Raw genomic sequence first — 15,668 nt, forward strand, 5'->3', positions numbered from 1 at the left:
ATATATATATATATTCTACATAATAACACATTTCATCCTGGATTTTAATTACTTTTGAGTTAGCAGTGTGAGTGCTGATGGGATTTGACAAGTTCATAATGGTTTGAATTATACCTGACATATAGTGAATGCACCAAAACTATTAACCACATGAATTGCCTTGGAATGTAAGATGTAGTCCCCACTTGAGGCAAACCCATATTCATTGATATCAATTTTTGTAGACACTAAGTAAATGCTGTAATTTTATTTTGGACTACTGTGAAAGTTACTGTTCACCCAAATTTACTAGGATGAATAATTTTTTACCTATTTTATCATCACACCATAAACAATGGAATATGGATGATTGTAAAGTTACAACAAAAAGCCTTTTCTGTCTAATATGCTTGGCAAGGATGGTAGGTATATGGCCAAGGTACATCCAGATGTGTCTTTACTATATAACCAAAGGCTGTTCTCACCTGGCTGACACTTGGAGAAGCAACTTCATCTGAGATTCATAAGATCCAACCTTCTTTACAATACTAACAGGGAGATTTGTAAGAGATAAAAGTGTGAATATAAGTAGCCAGATCTTCCTCCTTTAAAAGTATCTATTACTTTGATTTACTCTGCTGAAAATCTTGTGGGTTTTACCTCTTCCCAGTTGTACCAAATCTCTAATTGCTCAACCTTCAAGCAGCCAAACGACGTAACAAAAGAAAAATAGTGAGAACAGGCACACCTGGACTGACTCTTATAGCAGTTGAGCTACATTCTTTTCATGGAACACTTCTGATATTTCTTTTTACTCTATCTTTTTCTTAAGGCAACACCAATTTTTGATAGTTAAAAGGAACACCGTAGTTTTGACCAGGAAAAAAAAATCAAAATCAATGAATATAAATATAGAAAGATATGTTGTTTGTCTATAAAGACAGCTTCTTGAGATTTAAGCAAAAAACAGTCTACCATCCAAGCTGTGGGTTGTGTTGATAAAGTGTGCAGTATTTGAAAGAGCATTTTTCTCCATGATTCAGTATGTTTGGTTTGCTTTTAACTATAAACACCTTTTTCATGCAAGTCTGCCGTTCCTTGTAAGACATACATATGTAAGCAGTCTTGAAAAACTGATCAAGCCAAGCTGCTAATAAATTTATTTGATAGCTATTCTTTGCATATCCTGTACCTTCTAAATACATCGATTTCCAAATGCAATAAAAGACTAATTTTTATTGCATTTTTATTGTGGTGTGATTTTTATGCTTGTGTTTTATTTAACTACTGTGAAATCCTTCAAGAAAGGCTTTGTGTAAGAGAAATAAGTAGATGGGAAAAGAAGGAGGGAAATGGAGATGGGAGGTAAAGGAGTCTGCTGGGCTCAGAAAGTGCTTTGCATTTCATTGAGTCTTTACAATTCATTCTCAAGTACAGTGGCTCTGTTGTGTGAGCAAATCTCTTTGCCTAGACCATAATAATTGAACTTTTACAGATTCCTCAAGTACATCGAAACTGCTGCTAAATCAGAAAGGGTGAACTGAAGCTTGCTCCACTGTACTGAACCTACTCATCTCCAATGCTGTGCTGGATTTATTTTTGACACTAAGAAAAGAACTATGAATTTTTGTCAACTGCAGCATGGGAATTTACATTTGTTCTATAAAATGCACTGAAAGGACCAGCCTGCTCTTTGAGAATGGGAAATGTAATCTATCCAACTCTCAATAAACTTGAGAATATATATCTGGTTAAACCCATCTAAAATGAGATGCAGTCCTGGCAATATGGTGGGCTCAGAAAGGCTGGTAATAAAAGTAGATATACAGTTATCTAACATCAGATTGTTTCAAGCTTAATTTCAGTAAAGTAATAATGTCAGGAAAAGAAACGCTCTGTGATGCACAGACTGATACTATTAGATAGAAGTGATGCAATGCCTTATGAACACAACCATTTTTGCCTTGATATTATGTGTAAAGAATAGAGCAATATGCAGTGTGCCAGCTCCAGCTTTGTAGTTATAAAAGTTGACCAGGATAGTGGTCAGGGAGAAGAATAAAATATAGCAAAATATATCCTATGAATAAAATCAAATAGGACTATATTACTCTAAAGTACATCCTGTGTAAATGCCCTCCATGATTGGCCTGGGCAGGAAGTATTTGCCCACATTTAAGGAGAAGGAGCTTTCAAACACAGGATGTTAAACAATGCACATGTATCACAGCCAAACAAAGCCAAGATCCTCAGTGGCACTTCTAGCCTCAATAGCAGAGATGCATAAAATAATTGGTGAAAGGCGATGGTTATCCTAGGACACTCAAGCAAAGAAGACCCAGTTCCATTTATGTTTCTCTTAAATTGCTTTTTCCAGTCAATAAATAATCACGTAATCATATCTGAATTCCAGAAGGACATCCACGGTTGCCACCCCTAGCAGGTTTCATTTCTGAGCTCTCACCTCGCTTCAGGAGCCCAAGTATCATGTGTACCTCATACTTTCAGCTTAGCAGATGTCAACTGTGTTTTTGTCTTCAAAAACAATGGTTTCAGGTTTTACCTGTCCTGTAAAAGAAAGAAGAAAAAAATCACACTCTGCCCTACTTTCTATTTTGAAGAAGGCAATTATAGCAAGTTGGGGTACAGATCAAGTTAATGAACATGGAGGTAGAGACGCTGATGAAGATAAAAGTACACAAAAAGTAGTTACTCCAGTCTCCCCTCCACAAACACAAGCACACACATGCATCTCTCATCCACATAGGGCTAGATGACCTAACAAAGAGACAGAGACTGTTAAGATACAGAATGCAAGTAAATAACCCGTGAAGAATTAGCCTTTGTGATTTTGGGAAAATATTATCCAAGCTTAAATCAATAGCTAATGCCACGATTTTAAAAAATATTTCTAAATCCTTTTAGTTAAATGTCAAATAAGCTCCCAGTTATGCTGTGAAATGAGTAAGGGAGAGATTAAATTTTCCTCTTTCACCTCCAAAACAATGAGAGGATTACTGACAAATCAATATTGTTGCTATTAAGGCTGCATCCGTAGGCCATTTTGGGTGAAGCGTCACGCTTTCCTCTATTTGTACACCATGAGCCTGTCTTCTGTCGCTCCCTTTCTCTTTAATCTTGTTTGAGTACACAGCTCACTCGTCCTTATTTTATTGACTCAATCACGGGCGCACTGTCACTTTTTATAAAATGGTCACTGCAGAATCACATCAAGCAAATTTTTGATTCTCCAGCCAGTAATTTAGTGCCTTTATGGAATTGCAATTTCAGGGCTCACTGCTTGTTTTTCTAAAATGTACTTTAGGAATTAGTTACTCCAGCCACAAATCAGTTGAATTTATGCACAGTTGTAATACAGTTTATGGCCTCATGGTACATTGCTTCAAAAACAGCAGATGTGAAATTATGATAAATATAATGAGTGTTTTTTTGCCTGATCTAGTGGAGTAGAGAAGGATCTGGAGCGTGTTTACCTATCCCATACAGTACATTTAATGTCTTAGTCAGGAGCCCTGACAATGGCTGATTAATGTCCTCATCTCCTTTATTAAAGATAAGAGTAGCACTGCAGTCAGGAGATAGAAAGCACACTATAAATCTTCGTAAAATGAGCAGTCAAATAATCACTCATCAGAAATAAAATCTACATACATTAACACGAACACTCAGCCTCCACATACACTCACATAAAAAGCCAAGAAGAGACGGCAGTCTCGAAGTTTTAATTTGAACTAGTTCTTTAAGTTGCATATTACCAACCCTGTAACCTGGATGCAAAGCTGGCATTTAAAAGCACATGTGAAAGGAGCAGATGCCTCATCATTACATTAAGAGCATGAAGCAGGCAACAATTAAGCGATTCACTGGAAAGACATAATGCTGATCTATGCTAGCAATTAATCACAGAATACATTAGACAATGATGGGTGACCTACAAATTTTTGACAAAATAATTTTTCATCATGTTGGCGATTTCTTAGCCTAATATGCCTGCAAGGCACAGAGTCAAAACCTGTCATTTATTCCATCTCTCCTTGACAGGCGGCAACCTGTCTTCCAGACAAAATGAACATTATCTGTGCTCACTAGACATTTAGTGCAGGGCTTAGCTTATGACTAATGATAATCGGCAGACAGAAATGTTAGAGTCTGAAATAATGTTCTCTTTGTTAAAGAAATTTCTTGAGGTAGAATTTTTTTTTCCCCGAAAGATGTATAAAGATAAAAATTGTTTTTTATCTAGTTTTAATGCAACTCAAAGAACCAATATTTCCTTTCTACCAAAATAAACAAAAAGATGTAACAATTTTTTTAAATTAACATCTGATTTGAATACCAACTCTTGCCTGAGAATTTCTTGTGTGAGTAGGAAATGAAATACAAAGAAAAGCTCAAAAGATGGATCCTTAAACAAGCAAAAAAAATATATAGGCAAGCTGTTTGTGTGTGTCCTAGGTTTTAATTTGAATCAGGCGGAAACAAGTTTGAAACAGCACAAGTGCATGTGCTGTGGAATTTAAATAAATGAAAACCGTATTGAGAAATAGACTCCCACCACCCCTATTTCTCCTGATTTCCATTTGTCACGAGGTTCTTCAAAGCCTGAGAACACCTAAAGCATGTTTGCAAAAGGCAATTTTAAGCAAGAGAGGTGCATAAAATTGCAAATTTATTAAATGGATTTAAAACTCCACAAGCGAGTACTTTATCTTGTACATATAATTAATATAATTGTTTTATATGCTTTGAATAAAGAGAAATGGATTTTTAAAGTTATTTTTCTTGTGAGTTACATATGCAAAATGCCATCTTAGCGGTAGATTTTTCTTTGGACTCAGGCACCAAATTTCTATTAGCCTTAATGGACTTACACATGCACATTGATAGGTGAATATACCCCTTAGGCTGAAAATTTAAAAGAACAAATGGCAGAGACATCAAAATAGTAAAGTCTGATTTAAATGATCCATAAGCTTGCACTGTTACTTTCCTGAGAAGGCAAACAAATGTTATGCCTTATGATGTTTCTGATTGTTTTGATAGCCCTATAAATACATCCTCTAGACTGATTAACTACAGGGAAACTCTGTTTTTATCTAGCAATGCTTTAAGCGCATGTGTTTGGTTTTCTTGTTGTTGTTTGGTTTTGTTTTTCTATATTGCTGAATCCTTTATTACAAGTTAGCTCTGTGTTGTTGATCATTTAGGACACAGATTCCCATACCTGTCACACTCAAAGAGAGAAGGGGACTCTTGACCCCAAAATGTTGGTGTTTATGAGTTTGGCCCTAAATTCCTTCTAAAAGAAATTGGTCAGTGCATAACTGAAGGAAGATAGCAGGACTGAAGTTCTGTAAATCCCATGCCTTTGTTTATTAGTTTACCAGAACAAATTACTAGTCCTCTGCATGGCAAGAGAAGGGCTCATTCTGCTATTTGAGACCATTCCTAAGTGCTGTCGAGCAAAGCACTCTTTCCCCTAAGCACAGCCAGGATTTCCAGCACAAGGATGTGGGTGTTCTGGTTTAATAATGTGAGTAATTAGCTTACATGTAAATGTCTGTAGAATTACGGGACAACAACCAACTTTAGGGTTCAGTGATCACATTTTCTGGGCTTTCCTTTCATCTTTTGCAAAATAAATAGGAAAAAAAGGATCATCTTTTTCCCCATCTCTCTGGTGTACATATTATTTCATGAGCACCGAGCAGCTTCTCATTATCGTGCTAAAAACTGAGTTTTATACGGAATCTCCTCCAGCAAGTTGCCACCATCCCCAGTGGCCAGGGCAAGGCCACTCCTCTGTTCATGTATTCCTGCCTCTGTATGGGAAACATCCAGAAAAGCCTTTGTGTTTCTCCAATTGAAAGTTTACCTGAACAAAAACATGAATGAAGGGTAAGAGCTTGTACAAGCAAATGACCTTTTGATACCAATCATCCATTAAATATCACAAAAGAGTAAATTAAATTTGAGAAAAGTAAATTACAGTATTAGAATTTAGAAGGCAGCTAGCCCCGTTTGGTGCTAAGGAACTACAGACAGCTCCATTCCCACTAATTCTGACTGGAGATAGCTTGCACTGTGAACTTGACATCTCCTCTTATTCTCTTTCAGCTCTTGTTTCATGTCTCGCTACCTCTCGACTTCCCCTTGCTCCTCCGTGGCAGGCAATGGACTTGTCACACACTGCTTCTCGTGTGCAAAGTGGAGATAGGAGAGAGAACAGGCTCTGATTCGAGCACCTGGTGTCTGGATCATAGTCAGAGCAGAGTCACCTAGGCGGATGAGGCTGAAAATCCACGGAAGGAAGTAACCATCGGTGGACTTTATGACAGGGAAAATGACGACACAGTACATGAGAACATGACTTTACTCCTGTTTTATAGCCACATTTTGCTGGTTCAAGAATAGTTTCAAAATCAAACTTAGGGCTTCTGGATTCTCCAGAAGTGCACAGAACGGCGGTGCAAACAGACTAGAAGGTCAAAGTAATAACATCCTTGGCACGTGTGGATGGAGGCAACTTAGAAACTGTTTACCTCATGCATGAAATCTTCTGCCACTCTCATGTGTAACACCATCTGCATGTGCCCTCATTCCCCTCAGGGAAACGAACAGTTATTTTGAGCACAACATTCTTCCCACAGGAATATGAAAAGATTGATAATAATTGTTACCATTGGCTTAGCACTTTTTTCCCCTAGCTTTAATTGAGTTTATTGGTACATTTTAGGGATACAGTACAGTTACATTCATTGTTGGGATCTTGTACCTCTACATGACAGATCTTGGTTCTCATTTTTTCCCCTTGTCCCTGCCCTCCCTTCACCTCCTTCTCCCCTCCCCATCTACAAACACTTTATTTTCGTCTTTTCATTATCTCACATTTTTTTCTTTTCCCTTATTACCCTTCCCCTACCCATCCCACCTTCCCTACACCTTTAGCTCCTTTCTTCCCATTTCTCAATGTCAGTAATCTTATTAAGATCTTATGTATTATTGCAGATTATTCATACCAGAGAAACTATTTGGTATTTACATATGTGTGCCTTATTTATTTCACTTAGGAGTATATCTTCAATATGTATACATTTTCCTATGGATGAATCTATTTTCTCATTTTTTATGGCTGAGAAGTATTCCATTTTATAGAAAAACCACATCTTCTTTATCCAGTCTCCAACGGATGGGCAAATGGGCTGTTTCCAAGTTTTAGCTATTACAAACTGTGCCACTATAAACATAGGTACACATATATCAATGTGGTATGATTCTTTTAATTCTTTTGGAAAGATACCCAGCAGAGGGATTGCTGGGTCAAATGGAACCTCTAGTCCCAGCTCTTTGAGGTATCTCCATATTGATTTCCATAGTGGTTGCAGCAGTCTGCACTCCCACCAACAATAGAGAAGGGTTCCTTTCTCCACACAACCCCGCCAACATTTGTTATTGTGTGATTTCTTGATAGCAGCCATTCTTTGTGGGGTGAGGTGGAATCTCAGTATTGTTTTCATCTGCATCTCTCGAATGATCAGTGATGTGGAACATTTTTTCATATATTTACTTGCTGCTTTTACTTCTTTGTCTGATAAATGTCTGTTCATTTTGGATGCCCATTTTTGAATTGGGTTTTTACATTTGGGGGGGCTGGTTGTTTTGAGTTCTTTATATATTCTTGATAATAGTCCTATGTCTGAGGAACAGCTAGTAAATTTTTTTTCCCACATTGTAGGTTGTCTCTTAGTTCTGCTGATTGTTTCTTTTGAAGTACAGAAGCTTTTTAATATGATGAGATCCCAGTTGTTGATTCTATCTGGTAGTTCCCATGCTACTGAGGATTTGTTCATAAAGTCTTTTCCTATGCCAATGTCTTCCAGAGTTTTGCCTAACTTACCTTCCAGCAAGTTTAATGTTTCTGTTTTAATATTTAGCTCTTTAATCCACTTGGATTTTAATTCAGTGCATGGTGAAAGATAAGCATCTAGCTTTAATCTGTGGCAGGTTGAAATCCAGTTTTCCCAACACCATTTATTAAAGAGGCTATCTTTCCTCCATTGAGGATGGTCAGCTCCTTTGTCAAAGATGAGGTAGCTGAGTACATCTGGATGTGTTTTTGTGTCTTCCAGTCTGTTCCACTGATCCTCAGGTCTGTTTCTTTGTCAGTATCATGCTGTTTTTATCACAGTGGCTTTGTAGTTTAGTTTCAAATTGGGAATTGTTATACCCGCTGCCATGTGTCTGTTGCCTAAGATGGCTTTTGCTATTCTAGGTCTCTTATGGTTCCAAATGTATTTTTGGATTCTTTTTTCTAGTTCTGTGAAATATAATGTTGGAATTTCGATTGGCATTGCATTGAATGTATATAGCAGTTTTGGTAGTACGGCCATTTTCACTGTGTTGATTCTTCCTACCCAGGAGCAGGGGATATCTTCCATTGGCTTAGCACTTTTTATATATCAGACATAGAGATAAGACCCTGACATTCATTCGTTCATTTAAGTCGATTCTAAATATTATAAACCCATCTTTAAAAAGATGTACTCAAACCAGAGTTTAGTACAGTTCTACAAAATCACAGAGCTCTTTGGTTCTGTCCGATTCTTAAGGCAGCTTATAGCCAGTATAGAATACCACTTCCTTGCACTGGTCTTTAACAACAAAGGGTATCATCGTCATTTTTTAACTACGTGTTCTCCCTCTGTTCAAAGAGGATTTTTAATGCTTCTGTTTCTCTCATCTGTTTCTCATATGACTTAGCTTGGAAACCAGTATCTAAGTATCTATGCTTCTCCTTTTCCCCATGTATTCTACTACAATATGGGCCTCAGAACAAAATGCCAAGACTGGCAGCTTTTTCTGCAAAGTATACTTCTGCTTATATTGATTAAGGTGAAATTAGCTTTGGTCTTAGACCATATTTTGGAAGTGCTAAGCAATATCCCTCATTCATTCATAATCACTCATTGACATGTGAATGTTGTAATCCAGAAAGAGTGCCAACAATTTGTCATATAATGCACCTCTCCCTGTGTTTCCAACTGGTCTCATCGTCACTGGGGTGTGGAGCCCTCATTAGGGTTCTTTTCCTCGTCTGTACAAAGAGCCGGTTTATTGGTTCTCTCCCCGACCTACTCCAGCTAAAATATTAACTTCTTATTCCAGGTGTGTTCCTTAAATTCTCTTTCATTCTACTACCGGAAAATCAAATTGAGGATGGATAGAGTGAGGGTGTATAGGTTTGACAAAGAGCAGACAATTAAAGTAAGAGAAAAGCAAAGTTCACTTTAAAAAGAAGTTTCCTTATATTTAGGCCATATTTTATGTACAATGTGCCAAGTGTTGTAAACCTTTTACAGTTTAAGCCCCTAAGAGTCAGGTACATTTTGTAGGAAAACTTTGGCATGTTCCCAAGTTTAACAGAAGGAAAAGTAATACTTAAAACATTTCTTCCAATAAACTGGATTCATCATAAATCAAATCAAACAAGTCAAGGTCTCTGACCCTAAATAGTTCTTGTAGGTATCACTGGAATCACATGTTTTCAGCTCCCTAAATGAAGGGGGATTTTTGACATAGCACCTATGAGTGATTCATTTTTACTCCTGTCCTGGGTACAGGGATTAATGTCGATATATTCTGAAACAGTTTGGGTGTGTTCAGCACTGACAGCATTTCATCATTTTTTATGAGAGGTTGCACTAACATCAGAAAGGGAAATTTTCCAGTCTAAGCCATAGAAGATGAAATATCACTCTAAGGCCCCCATGTTAAGGGCTGGGTCCTGCTCATGGCAAGAGTGGAAAATGGTAGAACCTTTAAGAGGTGAGGTCTAGTGGAAGGAAATTAGGTCTTTGGTGGCTGGCCTTGAAGGAGATAGTAGAACCCTGACCTTTCCTGTCTTCTTTGCTTCCCAAGGCCCATGGTGTGAGCGGCCTCCTCTGCCCCCCACTCCCTCCATGATGTGCTGGGCTATGATGGAGCCAAAGCAACATGGACAAGTGACCAGGGGCTGAAACAATAAGCCAAACTAAACTTTTCCTCACCTTAATTTGATTGGTTTCAGGTATGTGTTATAGCAACAGAAAATCAACTGACACATCCTTTCTTCTTAAGGCTTCAGTGAATCTTACAGACTCCCAGGAAACAAATCCCTGTGTGCCTTTCTGATTGCCTAAAAGACACCCAACTTAATGCTGAGAGCTGTGAAAATTGATGTTTTTGAGGGAGATATTCTGTCTGAATTCAAAATGGTAATATAACCTCTGGCTCAGATATTTTCATTTTTGGGTTTAATACTGAATTCATAACAACTACCTATAGAAGTTTTTTACCACCTGTTTGCCTCTATTTCTGCCTTTTAAATGGGACTTGGTAATTTTGGTTCTTTCCCAACTTTACAGGAAATATATTTTGAACCATGAGATCATAGACAAAGCTTTAATTGGTAAATTTATCAAACTAATATGAAGCTATGTTAACTTAATTTTCTAATGATACAATGACAGTGTTAACATGAAACTAACATGTAGCAAAAATTCTTAAACAACAGGATGCATAGTGCTATGTTTTGTGGATTAAAAAATAAATCACTAATACTACAAGCACTTTCTACCTGGGTGCCCTAAAACAAAACAAATAACATGATTTCCATGTTGTCAAAATCAATGGTTACTTCCCCAATCTCATACTACCTGACATCACAATAGGCATTTGTCAGAGTTAATAATTCCAATGTTCTTCAAACCTCTTTTCTGTGTCCCTGACACCATGGTCTCCTCATTTTCTCCATATACCCCTAATCCTCCTAGTGTGGCTCTTTTGTTGGCTCTTCGTTTCTTTACCAGAACCACAAGACTTGTCCTGTTTGAATTCCCTCCATCGCATGACCCTAGAAATCATCCATAAGCCAGTTGTTAATGTCTGACTGCCTATTTAAGTTAATTATATATTCCCCCATGAATATATAAAATCCATAAAAACATATATCCCCAAATAACAAAGATTCTACCAATTCTGCTCTTCTTTTCGCCTTTCTCTGTTCAAGGAACAACACTGCTATCTCCCCAGAAAATATTCCTTGTGGTAAAATCACAGGAGTCATCCTTGATTTCTACAGTTTTTTCCCCTTAACATCCAATTTTTCATCTAGATAATTTGGCTCCAAAATGTATTTTCCATGCAAATAATTCTCTCAACTTTTACCAACATAGTCCAAACCACCATCTCTGCCTCAGAGTAGCACAGATCCTATCTAGTTAACATTATCCCCTTCTTTGATCCGTTCTTTACACATTATTGAAGTTTTCAGAGTGTAATGGTATCATGTCACTTTCCTACTTAAATCTTCACAAACTTGCTGCCCCAGCTCACAAAACTAACCTTTTTTTTTTGCCCCTCTCTGTCTCCTCTGTCCCATCTTTCGTGGTCTTCTTTTCCCTGTGATCAATGAATTTGTTTTCTTCATTATCTGTGGCTTCTTTCTGCCTTAAAATCTTTCCTTAATTGGTCCTCTGCCTAGAACACTCTCCACTCAAACTTTGTAAACTGGTTCATTTTTGCCATCCATCAGCTTAAATACCATCCCATCAAAGAGACTTTTCCAAGTCAACCATGCAAGCTCCAGAAAGAAATGCTCTTGTCCATTCTAGGTTGGTCTTAGTGCTTGCTCTTAGCTCCCCCTACCCAGCCCTAATAATACAATTAGCACATAATGGACAATTGGTAAATACTTAATGAGCAAATGAATAAATGAACTACATTTTTCTTAACTATGTAATGAAGGAATTAAATAAATAATTGAATAATACCCTCCCTACTTCAATCTTAGGGAGTAATTTGGGCACTTAGATTGAATCTGTTTCCAAATTATTTTTTTATTTGAAAAGATTTCCTTTGCTACTGCAGAAAGCTGATAATAACTGATATTCCTGAGCATGACAATGCTACACCTTTATGATGTGATATTAATTACAGCTATTTGTATGAATCTTAAGTACCAGCACCATTTCTTCAGAGTTATACTGAAATGCATCTGCTGTCAGTGCTTGATTTATTTGGCCATAGCAAAAAATTTACATCCCAATATAAACAGGGATGAGAGAGGAATATATAGCATTTTATAATTTATCACTGTATGAAGTCCTACACTCTATTTTTAACAGAAAAGACAGAGAGCCACTTCTACCATTAAGACTAATACATAATAAAATATTTTTGCATTTCACTTTATTCCCTTCACATATACACTTATTTTACTGCCTCTGCATGACACATACCAATTTCAACATGGTGTAGGTTAACTCATGTGATCTTGTGAGCCCATAAGAATTCTTTCTGTTCTTTTTTATGATTATTAATACTTATCATCTTTCACAATCTTTCACAATCAAAACTAATGAAGACAGTCTGTACGTTGCATTCTACTGGATCTCAAACCACCCATATCAACTGAGGACTCAGTAGCTATTCCAGCTGCAAACAAAACAATAATTGTGCATATGCTTTACAGAGTTAGATGACTAAAAGTTTTTACTTCATATTTTTCTGTAATAGCTTCTAGGCTCAGCTTCTAGATCCTACCAGTAGGAATTGTGTCTTATATACTTCTTTAAAAGTACAGTAGCATCTAATAGTTTACTAGATTCTCTAGAGTCTAATGTAGAGCCTCTGCATACATGTGAAGAGTTAAAAGCTGAAAAGCTAAGTGGCTTATTTAATTAGCTTTTGTTAAACATCTTCAATCTTCCAAACTAAAATTATTTTTTATATTTTTCTATAAACACAAAAGTACCAGTGTCATTTATGTAATTAATTCTTATAATCCATTAAGCAGTAGCTATATTAGTAGGCATAACCTATTGTACTTTTCTACTTCTTTCTCTATTTTAGACCTGCAGGTCCATAGTCTAGGTTGGTGTCATTGCTGTTGTTGCTGTTGGTGGTGGTGGTGGTGGCGTTGTCACCTTTCAATGAGTCATTTCTACAACTTTTCTCAGGGTGACAAGTGGTCAGTCTCAAGCATGCAGAACCTATCCCCCACTTGTGAGATTTTATGTTAGTTATATGAAGGCAATTCTGATTCTACATATCCTGTGGGCTCACATAGAGGAGACACGAATACATTGCTATTATCACTTGAGACCTGATATTTATGGGGAAAACAAAAAAATAAACCCCCCTTTTGGGGAAAATACAATTTTTAAGCGACAACCCATTTATCTGCATCAGTATTTGTAGAGGTAAGTACCTTACAGCACCACCTACACAGTTATTTGTTGATCAATTTCTGTGGTCTATCAATCTTTTTTTAATCCTGGGCTCATGTCTAGAGCAAGGCAGCAGCACACGTTGTATCTCTATGATAATTTAATTTAACTGCAGTCAGCTATGGTCTAGATTGCTTCTCTTAGCAGCCAGCGGTGTCTGTAAACAGTGCCAAGGCCTAGACTATTGTTAGCAATAATTACTGGCTAAAGAGAGCTTTGGAAGTATATGACGTGCTACAGAAATATCCAGCAATGAGAGTCAGAATGTACATAAGATACATACATGGGTATTTGAGAAAAGTTTTCAATTAGCAATAATCGCGCCTCGGATAAACCTCATTGGCTACGATACTGCCACTGCGCAAAGCTCATACATGGGTATTTGAACAAAACCATAAATTTCTTTGTCAAAACAGTTTGTAATTGATTAGCTGATAAAATCTCTGAACTGCATTTGCATCTTTGTGTAAGCCTGTATGGTATCTACTTGTTTCAGGCATGTTTCCTTAATGGGTTTCTATATACAAATCATCTGAAAATGAAGGAAATGGCTGAGCTAAATATAAGGATGCAAATGAAAGAGGGAAAAGATCTGCTAATATATTTTCTCTTTTTCCTACTCACGCAAAAATAAACTCAGCTTTTAAAATTGCAGGAAAGAAAGACATGGCTCTTCCCCTTTAATTTCCACATCAGGCAGAAGTGTGAGTACACACACCACCCAGCAAATGGCACTGGATCTGAGTGATACCGTGTGATGTTGAACTAAAATATATGTCTTGAAAAAAAGTGCTCTTTAGTCATGTGCTGGCTTTTTCATCCCCTATATCTGTGAAGTAGAAGTTAAAGAGAAAATGATAGGAATCCCAGTGCCATGATTGCAGTGTATATTTTTTTCCGCTTTCAAGATAGCTTCATGAAAATAATTATTTCCTGATTGTGAAGGAAAAAAAAACATCTGGCTAAGTAAGAAAATATATATGTGGTTATAGAAACAGAAATTTACTTTCAGGTAATTTTGCTTTAGCTCCAAAGTAACTACTGAAGTGCTCCACCCCAGTGAGGTGTGCTAGCAGGAGCACCCCAGAAGAGGTGATGTGCCTGAACAGCAGGTGAGCCTTACCAGAAGAGCTGCCGGGATGGTTATGGTCCAATTGGAGAAGAGGAGGAATAAGATTAATCCTGAGGCTATTTGGGACATAAAAAGAGAAGATCGGGTTTACAAGCTTCATCTTAACTTGAAAATTGTCTAATATGATCATCTGAAACAAAGTACGAAAAACGAAGAAATCAGAAAATTATATGATGACGATCCACTAACTTGCTCTCCAGGAGACCCAGGTCCTAATGGGGGAGATGTATTCTGAGACAAAGATATGATTGTGTTCTTCTCCCTCCTGGAGTAACACTCACCATCCCAATGCACTTATTGTCTCATAACTATGAGAAACCTCAAGGTATAAAAAAATTTCAACTACCGTCTGATAACTACCCAAAAATCTCATTCTAATCTTTTGGTACCAGGGATCGAACTCACTTCCTTGTGTTTGTGAGGCAGGCGGAGAAACCACTGGGTTAAATCTCCAGCCCTCTCATTCTAATCTTAATACAACAGTTCTTCTTTGATATTGTATTTCTTTGTCTACTCTGTGAGAAGACTTTAAATGTTCCTGGAAGGAGTTATTTAATGTCATGTTATCCATCAGCTGATGTTTTTACTCACTACTGACTTGATCCATACCAAGCAAGTTACCACTACCTTGCAAAATGTTTACTATGGATTTCATGAGTAGATATTTTGTAAGTTCATCCATGAGAAAGTTTTTGTCTCATACACAAACTGTTGCAGCCAACAAAACACCTGTATCTATCTTTGGCACCTGGAAAATGCCAAAAAGTACATGTGCTCAAAAATACATTTGGGCTCCTTTTTTAATGCCCAAAAGCAGGATACATCTCTCGGTAATGAGTCATATTCATTTACTGATTTCATAAACTCCATTGTCGGTGCGTCATATTCTATTCACACAAATACCCCAAGTAAGGAGGCGCTTGTCCTACCTTCAGTGAGTCAACATTCTATAGGACGTAAGTGGCAAATAAGTAACATTAATACCTTATGATTCATGTACATGCTAGCAGCAGAATCCGTGTAAGTTGCACAGGAAGGAACAAGGCCTAGAAATGGAGAGTGACTTCATTCTCCTTTCTCCCTTTCTTTCCCTTTTGTAAATCCCTCTTGTAGAGCTGGGCATCAAACCTAAGGCTTTGCACTGGCGCATGCTAGCAAGTGCTCTATCACTGGTCTATATCCTCAACCCTTGACTTAATTGTTAAAGAAAATGTTCAAAACACAGAAGATGGTACAAAGAATATTTAAGGCAAAAGGCAAAGTATCAA

General features: G+C 37.2%; 1 long non-coding RNA gene and 1 other non-coding gene across 2 annotated transcripts in view; both read right to left on the reverse strand.

The window, feature by feature from the left end:
- Nucleotides 1-6,211, reverse strand: part of LOC104862589 — an 11,890-nt gene extending 5,679 nt beyond the window's left edge. Inside the window, exons 1-2 of the long non-coding RNA XR_780377.1 lie at nt 6,140-6,211; nt 2,444-2,547 (exon numbers count right to left, since the gene is read on the reverse strand). This is a non-coding gene — a long non-coding RNA (uncharacterized LOC104862589). The remainder of the gene's footprint in view (nt 1-2,443; nt 2,548-6,139) is intronic.
- A 7,288-nt stretch (nt 6,212-13,499) lies between these two features.
- LOC117286678 lies at nt 13,500-13,637 on the reverse strand. The gene has a single exon (XR_004517820.1). It is a non-coding gene; the product is annotated as a U4 spliceosomal RNA (small nuclear RNA).
- Between the last annotated feature and the right edge of the window lie 2,031 nt (nt 13,638-15,668).

The sequence above is a fragment of the Fukomys damarensis genome, unplaced genomic scaffold, assembly GCF_012274545.1.
Source record: "Fukomys damarensis isolate Sample0158 unplaced genomic scaffold, DMR_v1.0_HiC HiC_scaffold_17, whole genome shotgun sequence".
Classification (NCBI taxonomy): domain Eukaryota; kingdom Metazoa; phylum Chordata; class Mammalia; order Rodentia; family Bathyergidae; genus Fukomys; species Fukomys damarensis.